Source organism: Sus scrofa, chromosome 14 (assembly GCF_054392235.1).
Source record: "Sus scrofa isolate SSC_HxYL_T2T_F1_AM1 chromosome 14, Sscrofa_HxYL_maternal_Yorkshire_Landrace_v2.0, whole genome shotgun sequence".
Taxonomy (NCBI): domain Eukaryota; kingdom Metazoa; phylum Chordata; class Mammalia; order Artiodactyla; family Suidae; genus Sus; species Sus scrofa.
The window spans coordinates 13120696-13142390 of record NC_139396.1 but is presented as its reverse complement, the minus strand read 5'-3'; the positions used below and the strand labels follow the sequence as shown (position 1 = coordinate 13142390).

At 46.9% G+C, this 21695-nt stretch overlaps 1 protein-coding gene across 1 annotated transcript in view; it reads left to right on the top strand.

Moving 5' to 3' along the window:
• The first annotated feature begins 5476 nt into the window (after positions 1-5476).
• Positions 5477-21695, top strand: part of LOC102160834 (NUT family member 2D-like) — a 135381-nt gene continuing 119162 nt past the window's right edge. The window contains exons 1-5 of the mRNA XM_084994667.1: positions 5477-5684; positions 12464-12620; positions 13730-13924; positions 15055-15126; positions 21121-21223. The gene's annotated coding sequence lies outside the window, so the exon portion shown is untranslated. The remainder of the gene's footprint in view (positions 5685-12463; positions 12621-13729; positions 13925-15054; positions 15127-21120; positions 21224-21695) is intronic.

The window sequence follows — 21695 nt, the reverse complement described above, 5'->3', positions numbered from 1 at the left end:
GACATTCCATTCTCTACATTTCACTTTTTCTCAAGAAATGTCCTAACTACATGTGTCATTCAAACAAACCAGTTGTGAGAGGCATTGGGAGAAAGCATGGACTCCTTTCTAGGTTTCTGGGCTAAAATGTACTTTAAAATAGCCCCTCCACTCCTATAACTATCTCTTCCACCCCTGTGCATGTATGAGACCTTCCCTTATGAGATTCCATACTCATGAAAATATGGATAGGATGAAACCAACATGGGAGTACCATCCTGCATTGTGGCTCTACCACGTGGTTTGTGGAAGGAGAAACTGGCCTTTCATGGTTGCTGCATCTCATCCACTTTTCCCAGAATGGCTCCTGCTGCCTGAGTTGGTGACGGTAGGACTGGGCATCTTCCATCCCACCCTCTCCCTCAGGTCCTTTGTGGAACTGCTGCAAATCCACCCAAGATGGCATGTCTTCCCTTGGCATCTGTTCTGCAGCTGGGACAATCTCCATGGCATAACACAAAGGGCGATGTGGTTCATGTTGGAAAGCTCTTGAAGTTGAAAACTGCTTTAACAGGCCAAATCCTGGAAACTTGTTTATGAAATGTCCTCATAACTCTTCACGAAGCTGCACTGGGTACATCAACCCTCTATGGCTTGGAGGCAACTGTGAGATGTGAGGACACTCAGGAGGAAATGTCCATTTGTTTTCCAAGTTAGTTTAGCACAAGATCACTGTCACCCAAGCAATGGAACATGTTGCTATGGGAACTGCAAAGATGATAATGCTGCTTCAAAAGGTTGACAATTGGAAAAGCCTCTTTTTTTATGTCATGCCCATGGGATGCACATTTTGCTTAGATCATTACTGTTTAAAGTTTGTCCATATAAATTATTTGGGAGCAAGTAATTTGTGACTCTTAAAATACTTAGAATATTGAAATTTGGGGAAAAGTATTACCATCTAGGTGCATTAAAATCGCTTGTGTGCTGCAACTCTCACAGGCCTGATGGAGTCAAGTTGTTATCAGGAAGATATAAAAATCTCCCTGCAAAGCCATGTGGAATGGCCCATCTCATTCATGTCTTATCCTGGATTCAGGCCACTGATGAATGGTTAATGCACAGAGTCTTGGTGCATTTCTTTTTTCACTTTCGTCTCCTGAAATTTCCTGCTTTCACAATATAGGTTACAGAACCATGACAGTCTCTTCATGAAACCATGACTGGAGCCACATGCCATATGCCCCCATGCATGTTTGTATCATTACACGGACATGGATGAGTGCATATTTATGTATGAGTGCATGGGTATATACATACCTATTCAGTCCTCATTGTCATGTGGTTGGGGTCTGTAGTCACCACAAACATGGAATCAGTGAACACTGAACCACTGCGCCCATGGGAAATTCAGGGTTAGGTTCCTGCCAGCCTCTGGTCACACCTTTTTGTCTCTTGATAAATACAAAAGCTTATTTTATGTGTGTTTCTGTTTAAAGACACCTTGTTTAATATACACTGTTGTTTCATTGGCACTGAACTCACAGCCAATTGCACTGTAATCCTATGTGTAAACAAAATGTATCTAACCAATGTATTTTCCCCCATAAAGTCCTAGACAACACTTCAGCACCGAACATGGGGGCCATTTGAAAGAGTTAAATCACACACACACACACACCACAAAAATGTGGGGAAATGTGGCACTAAATAGACCAGAGAAGGGGCATTTGCTTACAGTATGAGTGGAAACAGGAAGGCAGAGTTTTGCTTTGTTCAGCCTCAGCTGGAAATGTATTTGTAGGTAGATGAATTTTTCTCTTCTCTGCGTGTGTCCACATGTGAGCAAAAGCACCCCAAGCCCTGACTTGGGGTGACAAATACATTTTTAGTGAATAGGTGAATTCTCTGATATGGAATCTGTGACTAATGAGAACCAACTGTATGTGTATATATATAAAATCAATAACATCTTCCCACCAGATGGAAGATCCAGTGGTGAACCATGTGGAAGCCAGGGCAGACCTCTGCCAGCCAGAACATACTGTACACTTCCTGTCCCTTGAGCACTTCCTTCTTCTGAGCACTCTGGGAATGAGCTCCCCACTCCCTGGCTCCTCAAGCCCTGGCTTTTATCCTCCTCGCAAGGCACCTACAGTGTGTGTTGGAGTGATGCTTTCTCCAGGTGCATGACCTGTTATCCTTTTAGGCTGTGCAGATGTGGAGGGTGAGCCAGGGCCCCATGTTCAGGGCAGTTATCCACAGCTGGTGGGTGAGCCACGTGTGAGAAGATCTGCAATACGGAAATGCTTGCGTCAGGAGACTGGAGGTGGGCAAGGCTCATCTGGAAGATATTATTGGCCTGTCTCCCTTCCATGGCTTTCTTTTTGTCTGGTTTACTGGCTGCCCCAGCCATCATGCAGATGACAGAGGAATGAATTAGCAGTCTAGAGACTGTGCCAGGTCTTGCCTGTACAACCAGGTAGGAGTTGCTCTTCATGTCCTCATCTGTAGAACAAGGTCATTTGTTTAGGGAAATCCTATGGTTCTAAAGTCCTTTTTGAAAAAAAAGAATTAATAATGTCATTCTGAGAAACTCAGATGGAATTGTGTAACAAGGTACTTGCATGCCATTTCAGAAACCCTGTTGTGTGTGTGTGTGTTTTTTTTTTCCCCCTTAGGGCTGCATCCATGGCATATGGAGGTTCCCAGGCTAGGGGTTGCATCAGAGCTGTAGCCACCAGCCTACACCACAGCCACGGCAATGAGGGATGCAAGCCACATCTGCAGCCTACACCACAGCTCACAGCAATGCTGGAACCTTAACCCACTGAGGGAGGTCAGGAACCCAACTTGTGTCCTCAGCGATGCTAGTCAGATTCATTTCCACTGAGCCACGTTGGGAACTTCAGGAGCCCTGTTCTTTATGAAAGTATTCAGGAGATAATGCAATATGTGCTTTATATCTTCTCCACTTCAAAGCTGACTCATTTGCATAAAAACTTTTTGGATGGTTTTTATGAATGTTTTGGGTTTTCAGAGTTAAAAGAATTTTTGAGTTGTGATAGCATCACAACCCCTAAAAATTGTTTAATAGCATCAAGATTAGGTAGGCCGTTTTGTTTGGGATTTTAGTAACTGAGAAAGTATAGGTTGTTAGCAGCACTCTGGAGCATGTACTACCCGTAGCACACGCTGTTAGTCACTAAAATTATACTGGTTCTAGACACAACAGGATTCCCATTTTTCAGTTGATGAAACCAAGGTTCAGAATGGCTAGGATGTCGGATACACTCTTCAAATCCAAGTATCCAGGTCCCATAACCTACATTCTTTTCCTTTGGCTTTGCAAAGTATAACACTCTAAATGTACATTAGATTTTATCGGCCAAATGTGGAAATTATGTTTTGCAATTTTTAGCTCCAGTGTAGTTACAAGATCTAGTATATGGGAATAAAGACATTGAGGAAGTAGACTTATTTTACTAGGAACCAACACCTCATCCCTTTTGCAGAACAAAATTAGACTTAAAGAAAACACCCAAGATGTTATTAAAAGAAACTTTCAAATATAGTTTTATATAATTCTGGTAGTATTGCTTTTAAGCTGGTAGATGCTATATATGTTAGTTGCCTTGTGCATCTACCAAGCGAAAAGCACTGTACTTAGCAAAATTGTCAGCAATTTATTTAGATGCCCTTTGACTCTCTGGTGAGCAATGAAAACATTCCCATCTACTCCTCAGGGAGAGTCTGAATGTAAACACATCATTCCTTCTGTTCAGCTCCTGGGCACCCTCTCTACCTTTCTGAGTCTTCTGTCCAAGTTGGTTACCTTGTCACCAACATCCCACTCATGAAAGGGTCAGCACTTCCCTGAAGACTGCTCACCATTGGTCACTTTTCTCTCCTCTCCCAATCAGGACTGTCTTGTCACATCACATCACATCACCTTTCACTCACCAAGTGTTTATGGAGCATTCAGCTCACGCCAGACACTATTCGAGGTACTGGGAACACAGCAAAGAGGACAGGAGAGTAAAATCCCTGCTTGGGGCTTACATTCTAGTGGAGAAAAGAGAAAACAAACAAGAGACGGGGACCGAGTGTTGCTGGTGGACCTGGCAGTGTGCTCCAGAGAGGGACCAGGAGGAGGAAAGGACACCTGAGTGGATGAGACTGAAGCTGGGGACCAGTGAGGGAGGGGTGGGAACAGTGTGGTTGTGGGGGACAGAGGACAAGGTGGAAGAGGCCTGGAGGGAGCAGGTGCAGGGAGGGACTGCAGGTGGCAGGTATATGGAGGGACTGTGAGCGGCCAGAGGCCCCGGGATGGTGGCCTAGGTGGGACCTGGCCAGCAGTGGGGAGCAGAGGGTAACCACTGTGGGTAGAGCTGGGGATGGGCCAAGGGAGCTGGACACGGTAGCTTCCAGCAGTAGGCACAGAGACCAGGTGGAGGCTGTGTTCCTGACACTTTCCAGTTGGGCTGCATCAAGGGTCCAACTGCCCCTGTGGCTCCTGCCCAGGGAAGGAAAGGAAAGCATTCTCCATCATCGAAGACAGGGGGCTGTGAGCTCCAAGCACGCACTCTGCAGCCAGGCGGGCCTGGGAGCTTCACAGGGTCTCCTCAGTCCATGGGGGGGTTGAGGTGCCAAGGCAGGCGCTGGGGCTCGGCGGGGGGCCGCAGAGCCTCTGCAGGCGGCGTGGGGTGGCAGGGGGGGGGGGAAGAGCCTCGGAAGGCCACACGGGGGAAGACGGGGCCTTAGCAGGCCCTGTGCGGGGGGGTGGGGGGGGGAATCCCCCCTCGGTGGCCTGCGGAGAGGCAGGGCCTCGGCAGGCCGTGACCTGGGGGGGCGGGGCCTCGGCAGGCAGCGCGCGGGGAGGCGGGACTTCGGCAGGCCGCGCGCTGACAGCGGGGGCCTAGGCAGGCCACGTGCCAGGGAGGCGGGGCCTCGGCAGGCCCTCTGCCGGCGGGGGGGCAGGGCCTTGGTAGGCTATGTGACTGGGGGGCGCGGCTTCTGCGGGCTGAGCGGGGGAGGCGGGGCCTCGGCAGGCCGTTTCCTGGGGGGGCGGGGCCTCGGCAGGCCGCGCGCGGGGAGGCGGGGCTTCGGCAGGTCGCTCTCTGACAGGTGGGGCAGGCCATATGCCAGGTGGGCGGGGCCTCGGCAGGCCCTCTGCCGGGGGGCGTGGCCTCGGCGGGCTATGAGACTGGGGGGCGCGGCTTCGGCAGGCCGAGTGGGGGAGGCGGGGCCTCGGCAGCCCGTTTCCTGGGGGGGGCGTGGCCTCGGCAGGCCACGCGCGGGGAGGCGGTGCTTCGACGAGCAGCGCGCGGACAGGGGGTCCGTGGCAGGCCGCGTGTCAGGGAGGCGGAGCCTCGCCAGGCCGTGTGCCAGGGGAGCTGGGCCTCCGCAGGGCCTGTGCTGGGGGGGCGGGGCCTCGGCAGGCCGCGGGCTGACGGGGGGGGGGGGGGGTCCTCGGCAGGCCGCGGGAGGCGGGGGCACACGGCTCACACCCAATCCCAGGCACAGCCGAGTTCACAGTCCGCTGCCATCTTGAATTGCGGTGTTGCTCTTAGTTTCCTCAGGAACCGTTTTTTAACGGCTGGCGCAGCTGCTTCCCTAACTGGGGTCTGCAGTGCAGGCGTGGTGTCTCTGCACTGCGCCCTGCAAGCAACTGAAACCCGGCCAAGCACAAAGGAAAAGAAAAGGTAGACTTTGCTTTATTTCCCAGACTGTACTTTGATGAGCAGGGAATTGTTAATGGGCTTTGTAGGTGACAGTTGAACTGCTGAGGAGAAGGAGGCCTGAGGGGGGAGCAGAGGAGTCCAGGGCGTCAGAAGAGCCAGTGGGGAGCAGGTGGTGGTGCTGAGGGAGTGAGGGGGCGGTGGGGAAGACGGAGATGAGATGTGAGGGTGGTGGTGAGATGGGAGGGTGGTGATGAGGTGGGAGGATGGCGATGAGATGGGATGGTGACAGCTGTGATGAAGTGGGAGGTCGGTAATGAGGTGGGAATAAGGCGGGGTGGATGGTGATGAGGTGAGAGGACAGCTAGAGGAAGTGGAGAAGGGGCTGACTGCAGGGCCAGCAGTGAGAGGGCTGTCACACAGCGCAGGAATCTTGACAGGCATCCAGCTTGAGAGGAAAGCCTTCAGGAAGGAGGGGCGTTGGGTGTCATTCAGATGGGCCCAGTTATGGTAGATTGAGGACGTTATCAGCGCTACTAAATATCAAATAGACAACCTATCAGCATCTTGTACGAACCTGTAATGGAAACGAATCTGGAAAAGACTAGATATACACATGCAGGGGTATAATGGAATCACTTTTCTGCACACCTGACACACAACATTGGAAATCCACTCTACTTCAATAAAAAAGTTATTCAGGAGGGGACAGGAGCAGAGTAATAATTAGATTATTGTGGTGACAGTCGCCAACTTCCAGCCCCCTTTGGTGCTGGGCTCCTCCTTCGTCCTCTCACAGGTGCGAATGCCTCTGACCCTCTGCCCAGACGTGACTCTTGCTAGAATGTCCATGTAAGAGGGGCTGTGACTCTTTAAAAGGAATTTTTCCCAGGTGGGGTCCCCAGGGTCCCAGGCCTGGCTTGCCAAGAGTGGTCATGAGGGGCCAACTCTCACAAAAGCCCTGGGACTGAGAAGGCCTGCATCAGCTTCCACTTGGAGCCATGGAGGTGGCCAGTTACAAATGCCTTTTTAATGTTGCTCCCAACACTCTGTAACATATCAGGCCATTGCTTCAGGTAATTTCATCGTGAGGCCACTTTCCATTTTATTTCATATTTTCCTGAAGGGATATTGTCCTTGTCAAGCAGACAGGAGCTGACGAGGTGAGGGATCGTAACAATGTGTTAGAACTTTGTAAAATTTCTCACCCAGCTCCCTCCCATCATCAACTCAAGACCTAAGATACCTGAAAAGCATCTCTTCTCTCCTCCTTTTTCTTCCTCTGGCTGGTCCTGACCAGAGGGCCCTAGTGAGAGCGGCTCCTGATAATGTCAGGATCTTCTTCGGAACCTGCAGCATAATTCATTTTCCCCGGAATGGATGTGGAGCCTCCCCGTACTTCCAAATTGGGCTGCACCAACTCTGAGACTTCTGTGTTCCATTTTCTCAACGCTCCAATGAATTGTCAAGACAAAGCTTTGTGTCAAGATAGAGAAGTGTCTTTTCCCAGGCCTGCATTTCTGGCTGGGAAACAGGAGCCCAAATCCTAAATGTGTCTATTTGGTCAGCTTACAGTCCAAACAGCGATTTTGGAAATGCGGAGTTTGCAGAGCCTGATGCCTCTCCTGCAGTTTAAATCTGCACGGTTGTCACCAGTTACAGACTATGGCAGATGGCTTGCAGTGTTTAGAGGAGGACAATGGACAAGGAGTCAAAGAGAGAAAAGAGCAGCACATGTCCTGGTTCAACTCCTCCAAGTTGCCATTAAAAGTGCATAATTTCACCAGACTCTAGCCTCAAAAATCCATGGTCAATTAAAAGCTGTCTCCGGTCAATGGGTTGTGACACAGAGTTTCTATGTTCTAGGGACACCTTCTACCCTTTAGACAGACTGCCTTTCGCCCTGAAAAATGGCATCCAAAGCCCCACTGTCAGCTAACAAGTGTGTAACTTGCATTGGTGGCACCTTCAGGTTTCATGGCATTTCCTGTCTCTCCACCATGTATAGGCTGTGCGTTAAAACTTCCGAAATCCCCTTTTCTATTCTCAAGGGTTCCCACACCCCAGGTGACGATGGAATCCACAATTATAATAAGCAACTTCCAAACAAAACTAAGGGCCCTGCTTTCCTTACAACCATTGCTCTTTTCCCTATACTTCTTCAAACTGGCCCAAGACATTTTAAGGCTGCTGTCTTTGGCTTCTGTGCAGAAAAGAGTGCCTCCTGGTTTCTTCATCTGCTGAAGATGGACCTAGTCCCTTCTCATTTCTTAACCTAAGCTGTGAACCTTTTGCTAATGACGATTTGTAGTCTGAGCTCTCTGGGGTCCAGAGAGAGCTCTGCAGGTGCCTGTCAAATGCTCGACCTGAGAAAGACCAAGCCAAGCTAAATCAAGCACCACGGCTTGACTCAGCTTTCCAAGTTCTGCAGCAGAACAGCAACCCCCCACCCCCACCAGGAACAGAACCTCCCATCAACAGCTTCCTCGCTCCCCCTGGGTTTCTCCCAGTAATTTTTTGAAGATTGCCCGGGGCTGCCAGCCTCATCTGCCTTTTCACTTGACTCGTTCCTCCTCTCCCAGCTATTTGCTAAAATAACAGGGATTCCTCCCCCTCTTGTTAGAACAAAACTTGCTAGGAAGTTGACCCTAGTCTTCTGAGGCTTCCTCGTGTTGTCCCAAAGCCTGTCAGGTAATTTGTAAGTTTGTTAGTTTAAGTGGCAGAGCTAAAGGCTTTTCTCTAACCAACTGACTGGTTGGTTTCCCCTCTGCCTCTGAGCAAGCTTCATTCTAGAGTCAGAGATGTCCAGGCACAGCCTTCTGAGTACACTCTCCTCTTGACTTTGAAATCTTCACTGGGCTTTGCCTGCATCTATGCTGGACGATGAGCCTCGGCAACACATGAGGACTTTCATGCCTCACTGGTCAGCACCACTGTGCTGCTGGGCTGGAGCCTCCATCCTCCATTCCTATATCCATGCCTACTTTTCAGGCTCACTGGTGAAGAAATAGGATGAGGAAGCAGGAAATTATCAGAGGCAAGGAGCATGGTCTCACTGACAGTCCATAAGCCTGAATATCTGAGTTTCAGCTCCTTCTATGCAGGTTTCACAGCTGAGAAACAGCCCACCCAATCCTTATTCTGTCTTCACACCACAAGGCTGGCATGGGCAGAGTGCCATCAGGAGAGAACACAGCTCCCACCATGGAGAACCCCTCTAAACTTGCTTGCACCAAAGTCTAGTTCCAACAGCATATGGCCCATGGAAAATGCAGCTGCGATCAGTAACTGAGGTTCTCAGACAGCCTTGCCCTTGCATCCTAGCTCCTGGCACATGCTCCTTCCTGGTTCGCCTACCATGAAGCACGTGACCCCTCTGATGAAACACATATGTGATGACTGACATCCTGGGTCTCTGCCCATGGCAAGTAGGCCCCTGCAGTCACTGGACCACAGTTCTCCCCCACCAAAGGACCCTGCAGGCCATGGAGCACCATGGCTTACAGCAGGGTTTTGGCCCCCATCACTAATGTCATCCCACTAAGTATGTGCCAAGAAGACGCTTGTTAAGCCTAAAACCTAATTTGATATGTGGAAGATCCATCTTCACATAAGACCTCCACAGTCCCAGAGGAGAGATCTACCCAGCAAGGGTGCTCAATGAGGAAGACAGAGCTTTATCCCCTTATTCCTGCAGCATCCACCCTTGACCTTCATGGTTCACTTTGGTCTCAGGCTTTCTCCCAGTGTTGAAGTGAGTGTGTGGGTGTTGTTCTGTACCTCTCCTAGGTCTTAATTATACAGCCAGCACTCAGCCTCCTCCCACACTCTGGCCCCTCAATCAGCCCTGGACACCTAATGTGGATATGACAGACATGCAGCTGCTGCGACAGCCCCTGATGAGTGCCAAGACCAGCCTTCCCAGTGAGTCCACTCAGGACCTGAGGCATTGCTCAGCTGGCTTGCTGCCACCAGCAGCACTGAGTCAGGTGGTGGTCCTTCCTCACCCAGCAGAGCCAGGCTCTCCTGGACTGTTAACATGGAATTTGGAGGGAATCTTGTGCCTCAAAGAGCATCACTCTTCTGGGGAGAGAAGAGGAATGCATGTGACAATATTAAAGCCAAGGCTGTGTGGTGAAAGTTTAATAGAACAAATATATGGCTGGCTGGCTGAGGAATAATAAAATCACTCTGATGATGAGGACTTTACTGCACTGGTTTCCAGACCCTTGTTTGCTAAATAAATTTATTTACTTGGACTCCAAGCTACTGGGTGACCTTTGTCCAATGACTCCACTTCTTCCAGCCATTGTTTCTTCATTGTAAACTGAGAGGATGGGGCTCTGTGAGTGATTCTTGGAGTATCCTCGTACTGGGGGAGAAAGTCTCATATTTTTGGAGCATAAATACTCTCTACCAGTTACTGGGCATGTTTTCAGGGGGTGCAGAGTTGACCCTAGTCTTGTTGCTCTTGTGCTGGTGGCAGGAAGCCATTGTTGCTGCCTTCCAGGACATTGTTGTCCGATGGGGAATGTGTGATGGGGTCTTTCTAAATCCCCTGACCAACCCCTCCCCCTGGTCAAATAAATTCCAAAACTATTTAAAGAAACCTCTGAAAGACTGACATGAAAGTATTTGTACTGTAGATGTCCCCCAGGTGATTCATTTATTGGTTGATGAATTTTAGAATGTGTGATTAGATTTATTCTAAGATCATAAGTCCTTTCTTATGAAATGTACATGCAGCTAGCACCCATGTCTGCATTATTCTCTGGGACTTGAGGAAGAATCTTGTTTGAAAGTCACTGCTATCAGGAAGCAAAGTGTTTGGGGTGTGTGCAGCCTGAGCTTGGCCAAGAGTTGAGTCCCTCTGGTTCATGCAGCTCTACCAGATAACCTGCTGTCACATAACCTACTGCGATGTTTCATCCATGTAGAGTATGTTAGCAGCTGTCCGGTGGGGCCTAGAGCAGCTCACTGCAGAAAGGAGTGTGGAGAGAGGGGTGGCTGAAGTGGGTATGGGGTCCAGAACAGGGCTCTGTGAGGGGAACCCAGGAAAGGTGTCTGTGTCAAGACTGATCACCCCACAGCACCATTGGACTGATTGAGGGAGGGAGAGTGTGATATGAAAAATAGCAAACCCAAGGAGTTCCTGTTGTGGCACAGTGGAAACAAATCTGACTGGTATCCACGAGGATGCAGGGTTGATCCCTGGCCTCACTAAATGGGTCAGAGATCCGGCATTGCCGTGAGCTCTGGTATAGGTCATAGACATGGCTTGGATACCTCATTGCTGTGACTGTGGCTGTGGCTGTGACCAGCAGCCGCAGCTCTGATTAGACCCATAGCCTGGGAACTCCCCTATTCTGCAGGTGTGGCCCTAAGAAGCAAAAGGCAGAAAAATAGCAAACTCGGGATATGCAATACACACATATATATTTTAGATTTCTTACATGTATAGCCATGGCACTGACAGTTGATAAAATGGGTTCATTGATAAAACCGTAGGTATTGGCAAGATTCTTATGTTTCTTAAAGAGAGATTAATACATATAAAAGATTAGAACTGTTAAGGAATGAATGGCTTAGGAATAACAATTAATTGTCTAGTTGTGAAAACAGCCTCTCTGCCTAGATTCTGTAGGCATGAGTACAATGAAATGTCAGGTTTTCTGGGTTTTTTTTTTTGGCTGTACCTGCAGCAAAGAGAAACAGGCTAGGGACTGAATCCCACCTAAGCTGGAACTGTGGAAATGCCACATCCTTAACCTGCTGCACCCCCATGGGAACTCCACAAGATGTCATTCCTTACAAATTTTCTAAAATTTAATCTTTTCCCCATTTCAAAGTACTCTCCTCTATTGGTTGAAATTAGTAAGTTTTGTTATAAAATTGAATAGCAAGAGGACACTGGCTACATACACGTTCCAAGTGGCTTGTCTCCCTTCTAGAAACCGCCAACCTGCCTGCTGCCATCCTGCCTCCCCAACCAGAGCAAGGCCTCTTGAACCACCTCCAAGCAGCTGTCCTCCCCAGGGCAGCCTCTTGTTTCTACAGGCTCCCCAGCTGAGATGTCCCTGGGGTGCAGTACTCTCGTCTTCCTCTCCTTCCGTCCAACTCCATGTCCACAGTGAAGGGTCCCAACGGAAACCCAGGGATTTGAGGGAGGCCCTTTCTCTTGGAAAACAGCCCCTGTCTAGAGGCTTACCGCCTTCTGAAGCCATTCCCACAGGCATGGGCCTGGACCACCATGGGCTGGTGGCCTCAACGTGGACAGTCCAGAGCAGGACCCAGCGAGGGACCTGCCCCAACAGATGCTCAGGACGCAAGTAAAGGAGCCCAAGTTTGAATCTCAACAGTAGAATGCGGGCCTCCAGTCATTCTGCAGTGGGGGAGGGGCCGAGGGCAGGTGAGCCTGGGTGGGGGTGGGGTGCCATTCCATGCTGGCCTCTGCAGGGAGGCAAGAACCAGACGTTTCTTCCACCTTATGCAGGGGCCAGACAATTGTCGAGTGCCTCATCAGGCAATGTATGTGTTGGTTTTCAGAGTCACAGCACCGAGGTTTGTCTTGATGTTCCCTTTCCCTTTATTATTCATCAACTTGTTTGTTGTCTTTCAACCTCTTCAGCTTCCATACTGGCTCCAGGCTTCCTTCCCCAGAGGCCAGACTTTTAAATAAAATTCAACATTTATCATCTGATAACCACTTGGGTTTTCATGGCCACCTGGAACCCAATGTTTATGGTTTGGCTTCTCTCAGCAGACCCACCATTTGTGATTGGTGTGTGTCCATCTTTCCTAAGGAAGCCGTCTTGTGTGCCAACCAGCATCCAGCAGGACCCACCTTCCTCATGTTCCTTTGTGCTGGAAAGGCCCAGCCTATCCAAAAAGCCGCTGCACAGCCCACGTGTCCAAGACCAGAGATCAGTCTGACGTGTTTCCCATATTATGACATTGCTGGTAAGTATTGTATGTTTTACCTTTTTAATGATTGAATGTAATATTTTAAACAAATCCTCCCTTCTCAGGGATCACAATCCACTTGTGCCAGATAGAATATGCAGTGTTGAGTCCTCCTCCCCCCTCTTTCCCCTGTCCACTCCGTCCTCGTTCCCACCGGCGATCAGAGATACCTGTTTCATTCACATCTTTTCAGAGATCTTTTGGGCAAGGAACATTGAATGCAATCCATTTGCCTTTTCAAAAATTATTTCTTTGTCTCTGAAAATTAAAATGTGCACAGGGATGTAAAATGTTGGAGGATAATGTGAGAAAGCGATTATATATGTATGATATATGTGTATATCTGTGTGTGTGTGTCTGTATGACAGGGTCCTTTTGCTGTACAGTTGAAATAGACAAAGCATTGTAAATCAACTGCAATGGAAAACTTAACAATTATAAGGTAAGAGTTCATCTTGAAAAACAGTAAAAAGGAAAAATGGAAAATTAAATCTTGTCTCCGTATATCTGAGTATATTAGTTTTGTCACCTTCATACTGCCATTGTGGCTCCTCTGTTACTGGACTAACCTTTATTATGGGAGTTTCTACATTCTCTTGAAATTCAAGGAACTGAAAGAACAGAGTGTTCAAACCCAGGCAATATCAAAAGTAAATATCCAGCTCCATTTGAATTTTTCATTTCCTATACACAGTGCCTGCTTTTAGCCTTAACTCTGTCCTATGCAACATTTTGGACATATCTTTACTGAAAGTTCTTTCCCTATTTATCTGAAATTTACCTTTCCCTCAGCATCAGCATTTATCTGGCAAGACTAGCCAAAAAGGGTAACATATTCGGCGCTTAGTAGTGAGCAGTTCTAGAGAGGATGAGAACGTGGACTAGAAACTGAATTGTGCATTTTGGTCCAACCCAAAATAAAATGGCAAAGGGACCCCAAGTCTGCAGGATGAAATGTTAATGGAAGAGACAGGATATAGGATTGAGTGTTTGTGCTTCGTGTGGTTAAGGACAGAAATAAAGGACAAGAAGACAAGTTAATGTACTAAATATCCCAGAGATCTGTTTTTTTTTTTTTTTGGTCTTTTATTTATTTTCCTTTTTAGGGCCAGACCTGCAACATATGTGAGTTCCAGAATAGGAATCAAATCGGACCTAAAGCTGCAGGCCTATGCACACCCACAGCAATGTGGGATGCAAGCTGTGTCTGTGACCTACAGCATAGCTAAAGGCAACACCAGATCCTTATTCCTCTGAGGGAGGCCAGGGATCAAACCCACATCCTCGTGGATACTTGCCAGGTTCGTTTCTGCTGAGCCACATTGGAAACTCCTTGTATTTCTAGGATTTAAAAAATCAACTCCCCGTGAAATGCATGTGCACCTTGAGAGAGTGCCAGTATTTTATCCACCAATGTCCACTCTCCTTTTGGACAAAACCAATCCCACCTAAGACCTGGCCTGCAAGCCCTGCTTATAAGCTTGTGAATTTCCTGTCTGCATCCCATAACCTTCCACTTTAGAATCTAGGCTCATCATTACCTATGGTCCCATCTGCATCCCTTAGAAAACAAAACAGAGACACAAATGAGAAACAGTTCTCTGACTCTTATTTTCATGTTGAGAATTAATGTCACCTTACACTCTTCTAATGATATGAATGAGTATTCATGTTTTGTGTGGTGAGAAGAGAGGACAATTAGGAAACTTGCCAAGGGAAATAAGGGGTGGAAACCTAATAGGACTGCAACCAAATCTCTTGGGAGGTGAAATTCATTCTCTGCTGTAGCACCACCACAATTCCTACTGATGTTAGGGTGTCGGGGAAGGCAAGAGAGGTTTAGAAGGAGTGTCCCACATTGAGAAAAAGACTTGGGAAGATGCTTCAGAAGCTTCTTACCCCTTGCAAAGAAAAATGGACTCAAAAGAGAGTGAGAAGCTGAGGTGAGAGGATTTCAAGCAATATCATGGTGAGCTTTCTATCAAGTACCTCTTGATGGGGGATTGAAAAAATAAACAATTTGGAAATATTTCTCTGTATTTGAGCTCTTATAATGAAAATTTTAAATGTTTTTCAACCAATAACTTCATATGAGAGGATTGGTGAGGCAAGCATTGTACCCAGGCATTCAAGAAGGGCAGGCTCCTTGTTGTCTCCTTCCCTTGTTCAGCCATTCAACCGATTATTTATAAGATCCTCACTCATCGTTCTTATATAGTATTTGAATGCATCTTCTCAGGGACCCTGATAGAAAATCACATTGTGGAAAAGTGACATTCCCAATCTGCAATCAATTTTTGTTTACTACCTCAAAACCCTACATCCTAGAGGCAGAGATAATCAAATTAGCTGAAATGTAATTAGGGAAAACCAGTCATGGATGTGGGTGTCTCAATGTCTTTTGAACCCTTATCTCTGATTATTTCTGCAGAGAGATTCAGGACAGGCACTGACAGCTGAGGAGAAACATCTCTGGAAATGGATCACAAGCATCAGAAGACAGGTAATCTCCCACTTGCTGATGGAAATTTAAAGGCACTGAGAGATTCCAGGTTTGTGTCTTGTGGAGGTTTCAAGTCTGTGCCCTGGGGAGCTCTGGGTGTTGTTAGATGTAAGGGCTCATGAGAGGTATCCTGTTGATGAAGAAATGCTCCAACGTTGCAGCTAACCGGAGAACAGTCCTGATGGTTCACATTTCTTTGCAAAGTATGACAATGTCAGGTCAGTAAGTTGAATCTGCTCCTATTTATTTGTTGGTTGATTGCCAATGGAAATTCTGTGATGTAGTCAAAGAAGTAGGGAGGGAGAGTACAATTGTCCCAAAGTACCTGCTGTGCTATAATTTGCCAAGATTGTCAAGTTTACTTCACAAGGGTAACCAAAACCTTACAAAGGAAACACCTATGAATCAACCTTTATTGAAAAACTTCCATGCATTAACTAACTACACGGAGAGCGAAACATTTGAGTAGAACAAATGTATTTGGAAAAGCTCTAGGCATGGAAACAGGAGAAAGTTCTCTCAGAGTGTTTTCCATGTCTACAATTCATTGCTAGAAATTCTTTTTAATGGAACCCTAAGGCTTGCTAGGTAAAAGGACCTAATATTTCTAGAAAAAACAGTAAGAAAAACTAAGGAACTGCAGCCCAAAGGGCATGAATGCCCTTGGCCCAAATTGAGGATACCGTGCTTAGGCTGGAGCTCTCCAAACTCTTTCATGGGGATCATATCTAAATGGACGGTTTTCAAGTTTGCAATTTGAATGTGGGAGATCATCTCACAAGAGAGAGGTTGAAGAGGAGAAGGTCAGAAAGATCGCAATGAGAAGACATATCAAAAAACTCCCCAGAGCATGTCAATTCTCCATTATATTCCTCTCTTGCAAGAATACCTGGGCTAGGTATTCACACATCCCACTCCAGCAAGCATGCACATGTCCACTAGTGGCTAGGGCTGTCAGGTGCAGGGACTACACTCCACCAACCTCTCCTAGCATCTGTTGAGGCGGGTCTGCTTGGGAAGCCAGTAGTGCATGCATGAGGGCAGAGGGTGGTTTCCCAACGGGTGGCCCGCCTGGGGGTGGGGCCAGTCATGGCGGCCTTTCTGCTTAATTCTGTGAAGGCCCTGGTAAGGCATATGGGGACTTTTCACGTGTTGGGTGTGAGCCCTCAGCACTCTTTTTCACTCTGTAGGATATCTGGGCCCTCCTCTGTGTGGGTTCATGCCAGCATGGAGTTAAGGTCCGGAGCAGTGTTTCCACCACAGTTTATTGGCAGCACTGTGGGTCGGGCTGCATGAAGACTTGAGTGATTGCAGGGCTTCCAGAGGCAGGTGCATAAAGTTTGTGGGCCATTCAAATGTGTGCCATTCCAGCATGCAGTTCTCAAGAGTAGGAAAGCTAGACAGAAACATTTCCAATTGGAAAACCCTCATGCACTTCCCAGGAAGTAGCGCAGGTCACTGGAAAATCAGTGAAGAGCCAAGGTACATGATCATAGTTTCATTGGTGTCTCCTTCAGAACATAAAAATTACTGTCAATGCTCATATTCAAAAGGCATGCTTGGGTCCATGGTGGGGACAACTTTCCTGAATGTAGTGCTCACCATCTCTTTGTAGTCTGATGTAAATCATGAATGATGCACAAGCCTAGATGGGGTTCATACATATTTGATAGGTTGTTGGGAGTCTGGTGGATGGTCAGATATCTGGGTTGGTTAGGTCTATGTATATGTGTGTATAAGGGGAGTTCATGCCTGTGTTTTGGTGAACATTTTTAAGGGGGAGTGTTATATTTGAAGGGTTTTGAGATGTAACAGAGGCACACTCAAGGAGTTGGTGTTTAGGTGTTTGTAAGTTGGTGTTCAGGGGAATATTTGGCACATGGTGTTTTCACCCATGAGTTTTGGGATTGTGTATCTAAAGGTGGACTTGGATTATCTGCCTATGCATAAGGGCCATGTTTGGTCATTACGGGGGTCTGTTTGTTTGGGTGTACAATCCGTTTATGTTGTATATGTGGGGAATGTAGTGAAACTCCGTGGCTGGGACTTCAACCCAGCCAAAATTGAGAGTGGGACTTGAATCAACCTGCATGGTAGCTTGGCACTTGAACCCAGGATCCCAGGTTAGGAGTGGACTGGAACACAATGATTATTTTTTTTCCTTTTTTTGATATTATCTGCCACATGTGGAGGTTCCCAGGCCCAGGAATGAATGCCACAGCAGCGATCTGGATGGCTGCAGTGACAAAGTTGGATCCTTAACCTTCTGTGCCACAAAAGAATGACTCAAACTCCTCAAAACCACTGTCTGTTAAGGAAAAACCTCTCTCCCAGTGTCAGGACTCATGATGCTCAGGCTTTTCTGACTCATTGCAGAATGAATTCAGCTTGAGACAAAGCAGTAGGCAATGAGCGAGTTTTTTAGCATAAGACACTTGTGAGAGAGAGAGAAGTAGGCTGGCAAGGGAGCAGAACAGCCCCAAGAACCAAGAGAGCTCCATTTCTATAATCCAAGGAAAAGAGGAGAAGGGAGAAGTTTGCCTTCTTCCTCATTTGGGGGCAGATGGCAAGGCTTACATCTTTTGTCCCTCACTTTGCCCCTACATGGCTTACCCAGGTCAGTCAACAATGCTATTGAAGTCCTGTGTGTATTACCAGGAGTGTGGTAACATGTACAATATGGCAATTCATCTCAGGTTTCCAGCTAATGTCCCCATTTACCTAGTTTTGTCCCCTGTCATCTATATTTCTGGCTTGGGTATGTGGAAAAATGCTGCTTTTCAAGGACTACTAACTCCATGACTTCATGCACCAGAATTTACTCTTCCTATCTATTGTCCTATGTTTTAAGTATGGGGGTTTGTGGCTTCAGCATGTCTGACACATACAGGCCCCTGGTCTTCCTTCAAGTTAGTGTAGATCATAGCTGGGTTCCATTCCTTGAGTGCTCCTCAGCTTACACCAGTTCCCCAAACTCTGTTAAACCTTGTCTTTCACCCCCAGTGGGACTTTTCATGTATTTTAAGTATCCGAATCTATCCTTATCTTTAGGATGATTATTTGTGTATTTGTAGCATGTTGTATGCTTCTTGGCTTTTCTGTGTAGCAGTTTTTCAGGAGCTGTGTGTGTGTCTTTTGATGTGTTTAGGGCAAGTCTGAAACTTTTATGAGACTGGTGAATATTCCATAGGTGGCTGTCCTGTGTTTCTGTGCTGCTGTATTTGCATGAAGGCTGGGTGGGGGGGAAGTGTGATTTTATGTATATGCAGAGCATGTATTATATGTGTATTTGGAACCAAATGCATAGGGGTTATACGTTGCCATATTTGTAATGTCCTGGGTAATTGTGGGTATATTTGGGGCTTGTGGAGAGGAGTTGTGTGTATGAGTTTGTGTGTGTATTCAAGGGGCATGGTCATTTGGTAGAATATTTGCTGGGGCTATGCACTTGTATTTTTCAGTAGGGACATTTTAGGCCTAAATATTTGGGGAAGTGCACATGTGTTTCTTTGTTATTTATTATTTATTTATTCATTTTTTTTTCCGCTGTACAGCATGGTGACCAAGTTACGCATACATGTACGCACAGGTTTTCATCACATTGTTGTGTGGCAATGTAAGTATCTAGACAGAATTCTTAATGCCACACAGCAGGATCTCATTGTACATCCATTCCAAGATCAATAGTTTGCACCTGTTAACCCCAAGCTCCCAATCCCTCCCACTCCCTCCCTCTCTCCCCGGGCAGCCACAAGTCCATTCTCCAAGTCTATTATTTTCTCTTCTGTGGAAATGTTCATTTGTGCTGTATACTAGATTCTAGTTATAAGTGATGTCCTATGGTCTTTGTTTTTCTCTTTCTGACTTATTTCCCTGAGGATGAGAGTCTCTAGTTCCATTCATGGTGACACAAATGGCCTTATGTCTTTTTTTATGGTTGAGTAGGATTCCATTGTGTATGTATACCACATTTTCCCAATCCAATCATCTGTTGATGGACATTTGGGTGGGTTCCCATGTCTTGGCTATTATGAATAGAGCTGTAATGCCCATGCAGGTGCATGTGTCTTTTTCAAGGAAAGTTTTGTCCGGATGTATGCTCAAGAGTGGGATTGCGGGGTTATAGGGTAGTTCTAGGTATAGGTGTCTAAGGTACCTCCATGTGGTTCTCCATAGTGGCTGTACCAGCTTACATTCCCACCAACAGGGCAGGAGGGTTCCCTTTTCTCCACAGCCCCTCCAGCACTTGTGATTTGTGGACTGATGAATGATGGCCATTGTGACTGGTGTGAGGTGGTATCTCATGGTCGTTTTGGTTTGCACTTCTCTAATAATCAGGGATGTTGAGCATTGCTTCAGGTGCTTGTTGGCCATCTGTGTATCTTCCTTGGAGAAATGTCTCTTCAGGTCTTTTGCCCATTTGTTCATTGGGTGGTTGGCTTTTCTGCTGTTGAGTTGCATATGTTGCTTGTATATCCTAGAGATGAAGCCCTTGTCCATGGCATTGTTTGAAACTATTTTCTCCCATTGTGAAAGTTGTCTTTGTGTTTTCTTGCTGGTTTCCTTTGCTGTGTAAAAACTTGTGAGTTTGGCTAGGTCCCATTGGTTTATTTTTGCTCTTCTTTATGTTGCCTTGGGAGAAGGACCTGTGAACATATTCATGAGGTTGATGTCAGAGAATGCTTTGCCTGTGTGCTCTTCCAGGAGTTCATATGTGTGTTTCTAATGGAGAGATGAGGTTCTGTGTTTATTCAGGGGAGTTGGAGACTTGCATTGATGTGTAGGAGAAATATGGGCTATGGTTATGTGTTAGTAAATGCAGGTGTGTGAGCTGGCTCCTCTTATCATTTGATAGATGGAAGTCATTTCACATGTGGTTTTCTGGAGATATGTCCATGGGTCTTACTTGCATATCCATGTTTGTAGGTCTATCACCAGGTGCATGACTGCCCAAGTCTTGTTCGCATGGCTTGGAGTTGTTAGGAGTGTGCAAAGTATGTTCCTTTGGAGAATGCGGTGTTATGTGTTTATTGCTAATGTGTTTGTTAATAGGTACTAAGAGATGGTCTGTCTGTGTCTATCCAGGGGAGGGTAAAAACATGCATACATTTGACACACATACACTTAGAGTGCCCTTTGGTGTCTATGTTGGGGGAGGAGGAGGGTGGTTGTATTTTGAAGAGGTGGCATCACGCCTAGTGTTTGGGGCATCTGTATGTCCAAGGGTTGGGAATATCTGGATGTGTGTGTCCATAGGTGTTTGACATTTGTATGTGTATCTTAGTCAGTGTAGGGTAATTGTGGCTGTGTGTGTATTTGAGTTCCTGGAGCATATGTGGTATGTATTCTGAGAGGTGTGAGAAGTCTGTGTGTTTGGAAACCAAGAAACGGTGTAGGCTGTGTGTGTGTTCAGGAGTCCTGGATTGGCTGTGTTTTAGGGCTATGGCATGGCATACAGGCTATGCATGAGACAACTGAGGACTTGCTGGTTTTCGTGAGCCTGTACATGTAGGTATTCAACATGGACAACTGGTTGGTAGGTAGGTTGCACCTGTTTTATTCAGGCCCATGTTTTGGATGTGTATAGAGTTGGAGTGTTACCAGCTAGAGTTCTTGGCCTTCCTTAATCAAGAGCAGTTGATGAGATGCTGGAGGAGAAACCCAGTGAAGGCTTTATTCAGAACACCTGCTTCAGCATAGAGGCACTGAAGCAATCACCAGGTTCCCTCGTTCACCTTCTCACTGAGTAGCGGTGAGCTAGTTCCTTCTATGGGGTGAGGATAGGGGCATGTCCAGGGATTGGGCCGGGGGGTGGCTGAGGGGGCTTGCCCACCCCACCCCTTTAGTGTGGTGCATGTAGGGGGCATGGATAGTCCTCTGCTTTTGCTCTCTGTTCTTCAGAAGTGGCAGTTGTATTTTTCTCATGATTTGTCCGCAATGTGCAAGCAGAGTTCTTTCTCATTGTTTATACTTTTGCTGTATTTTGTTCCCCAGGAGATGTTTGTCCAGGTGCATTCCCTGCAGCCACTGCAGCCACCGCAGCCAAGGGTGCCAGGTCCCAACCTGTCTCAGTAGGAGAGGCAGTGGAAAATTCCAGGTGAGTAGGAATTTGTCTGTAAAACTTTAGAATTTGTGTCTATTGAGATATGTAAACTTAGGCGGTCAGTTTGTATGGTGATTCACACTGAGGATTAAAAGGTACATGTGTGCTCAGAACACACACACACACACACACACACACACACACACACATACGTATGTGTGATGTCCTTTGGTTACACCCCCTGGTGGGTGTTGAGGGTCCTCCTCAGAGTGTAAGTGGATTTGTGCACATGCATATATGAAAGGGCACTGGAACTGGTTCAGACTAGCTTGGGATAATCGGCTCTGTGTTCGGTTACCTCAGCTTTGTAATTTGAGTTTGCTCATGTTTGGAATATTCATCCCATGCAGATATCACATCTGAAATGTCACCTGAGTTTCTTGAAGAGCTTCAAAAATGCATTTAGAGCATATCACTCATCTGTGTGTTATGACTTAATTATGTGGCAAGCCAGACTCTTCAGGCA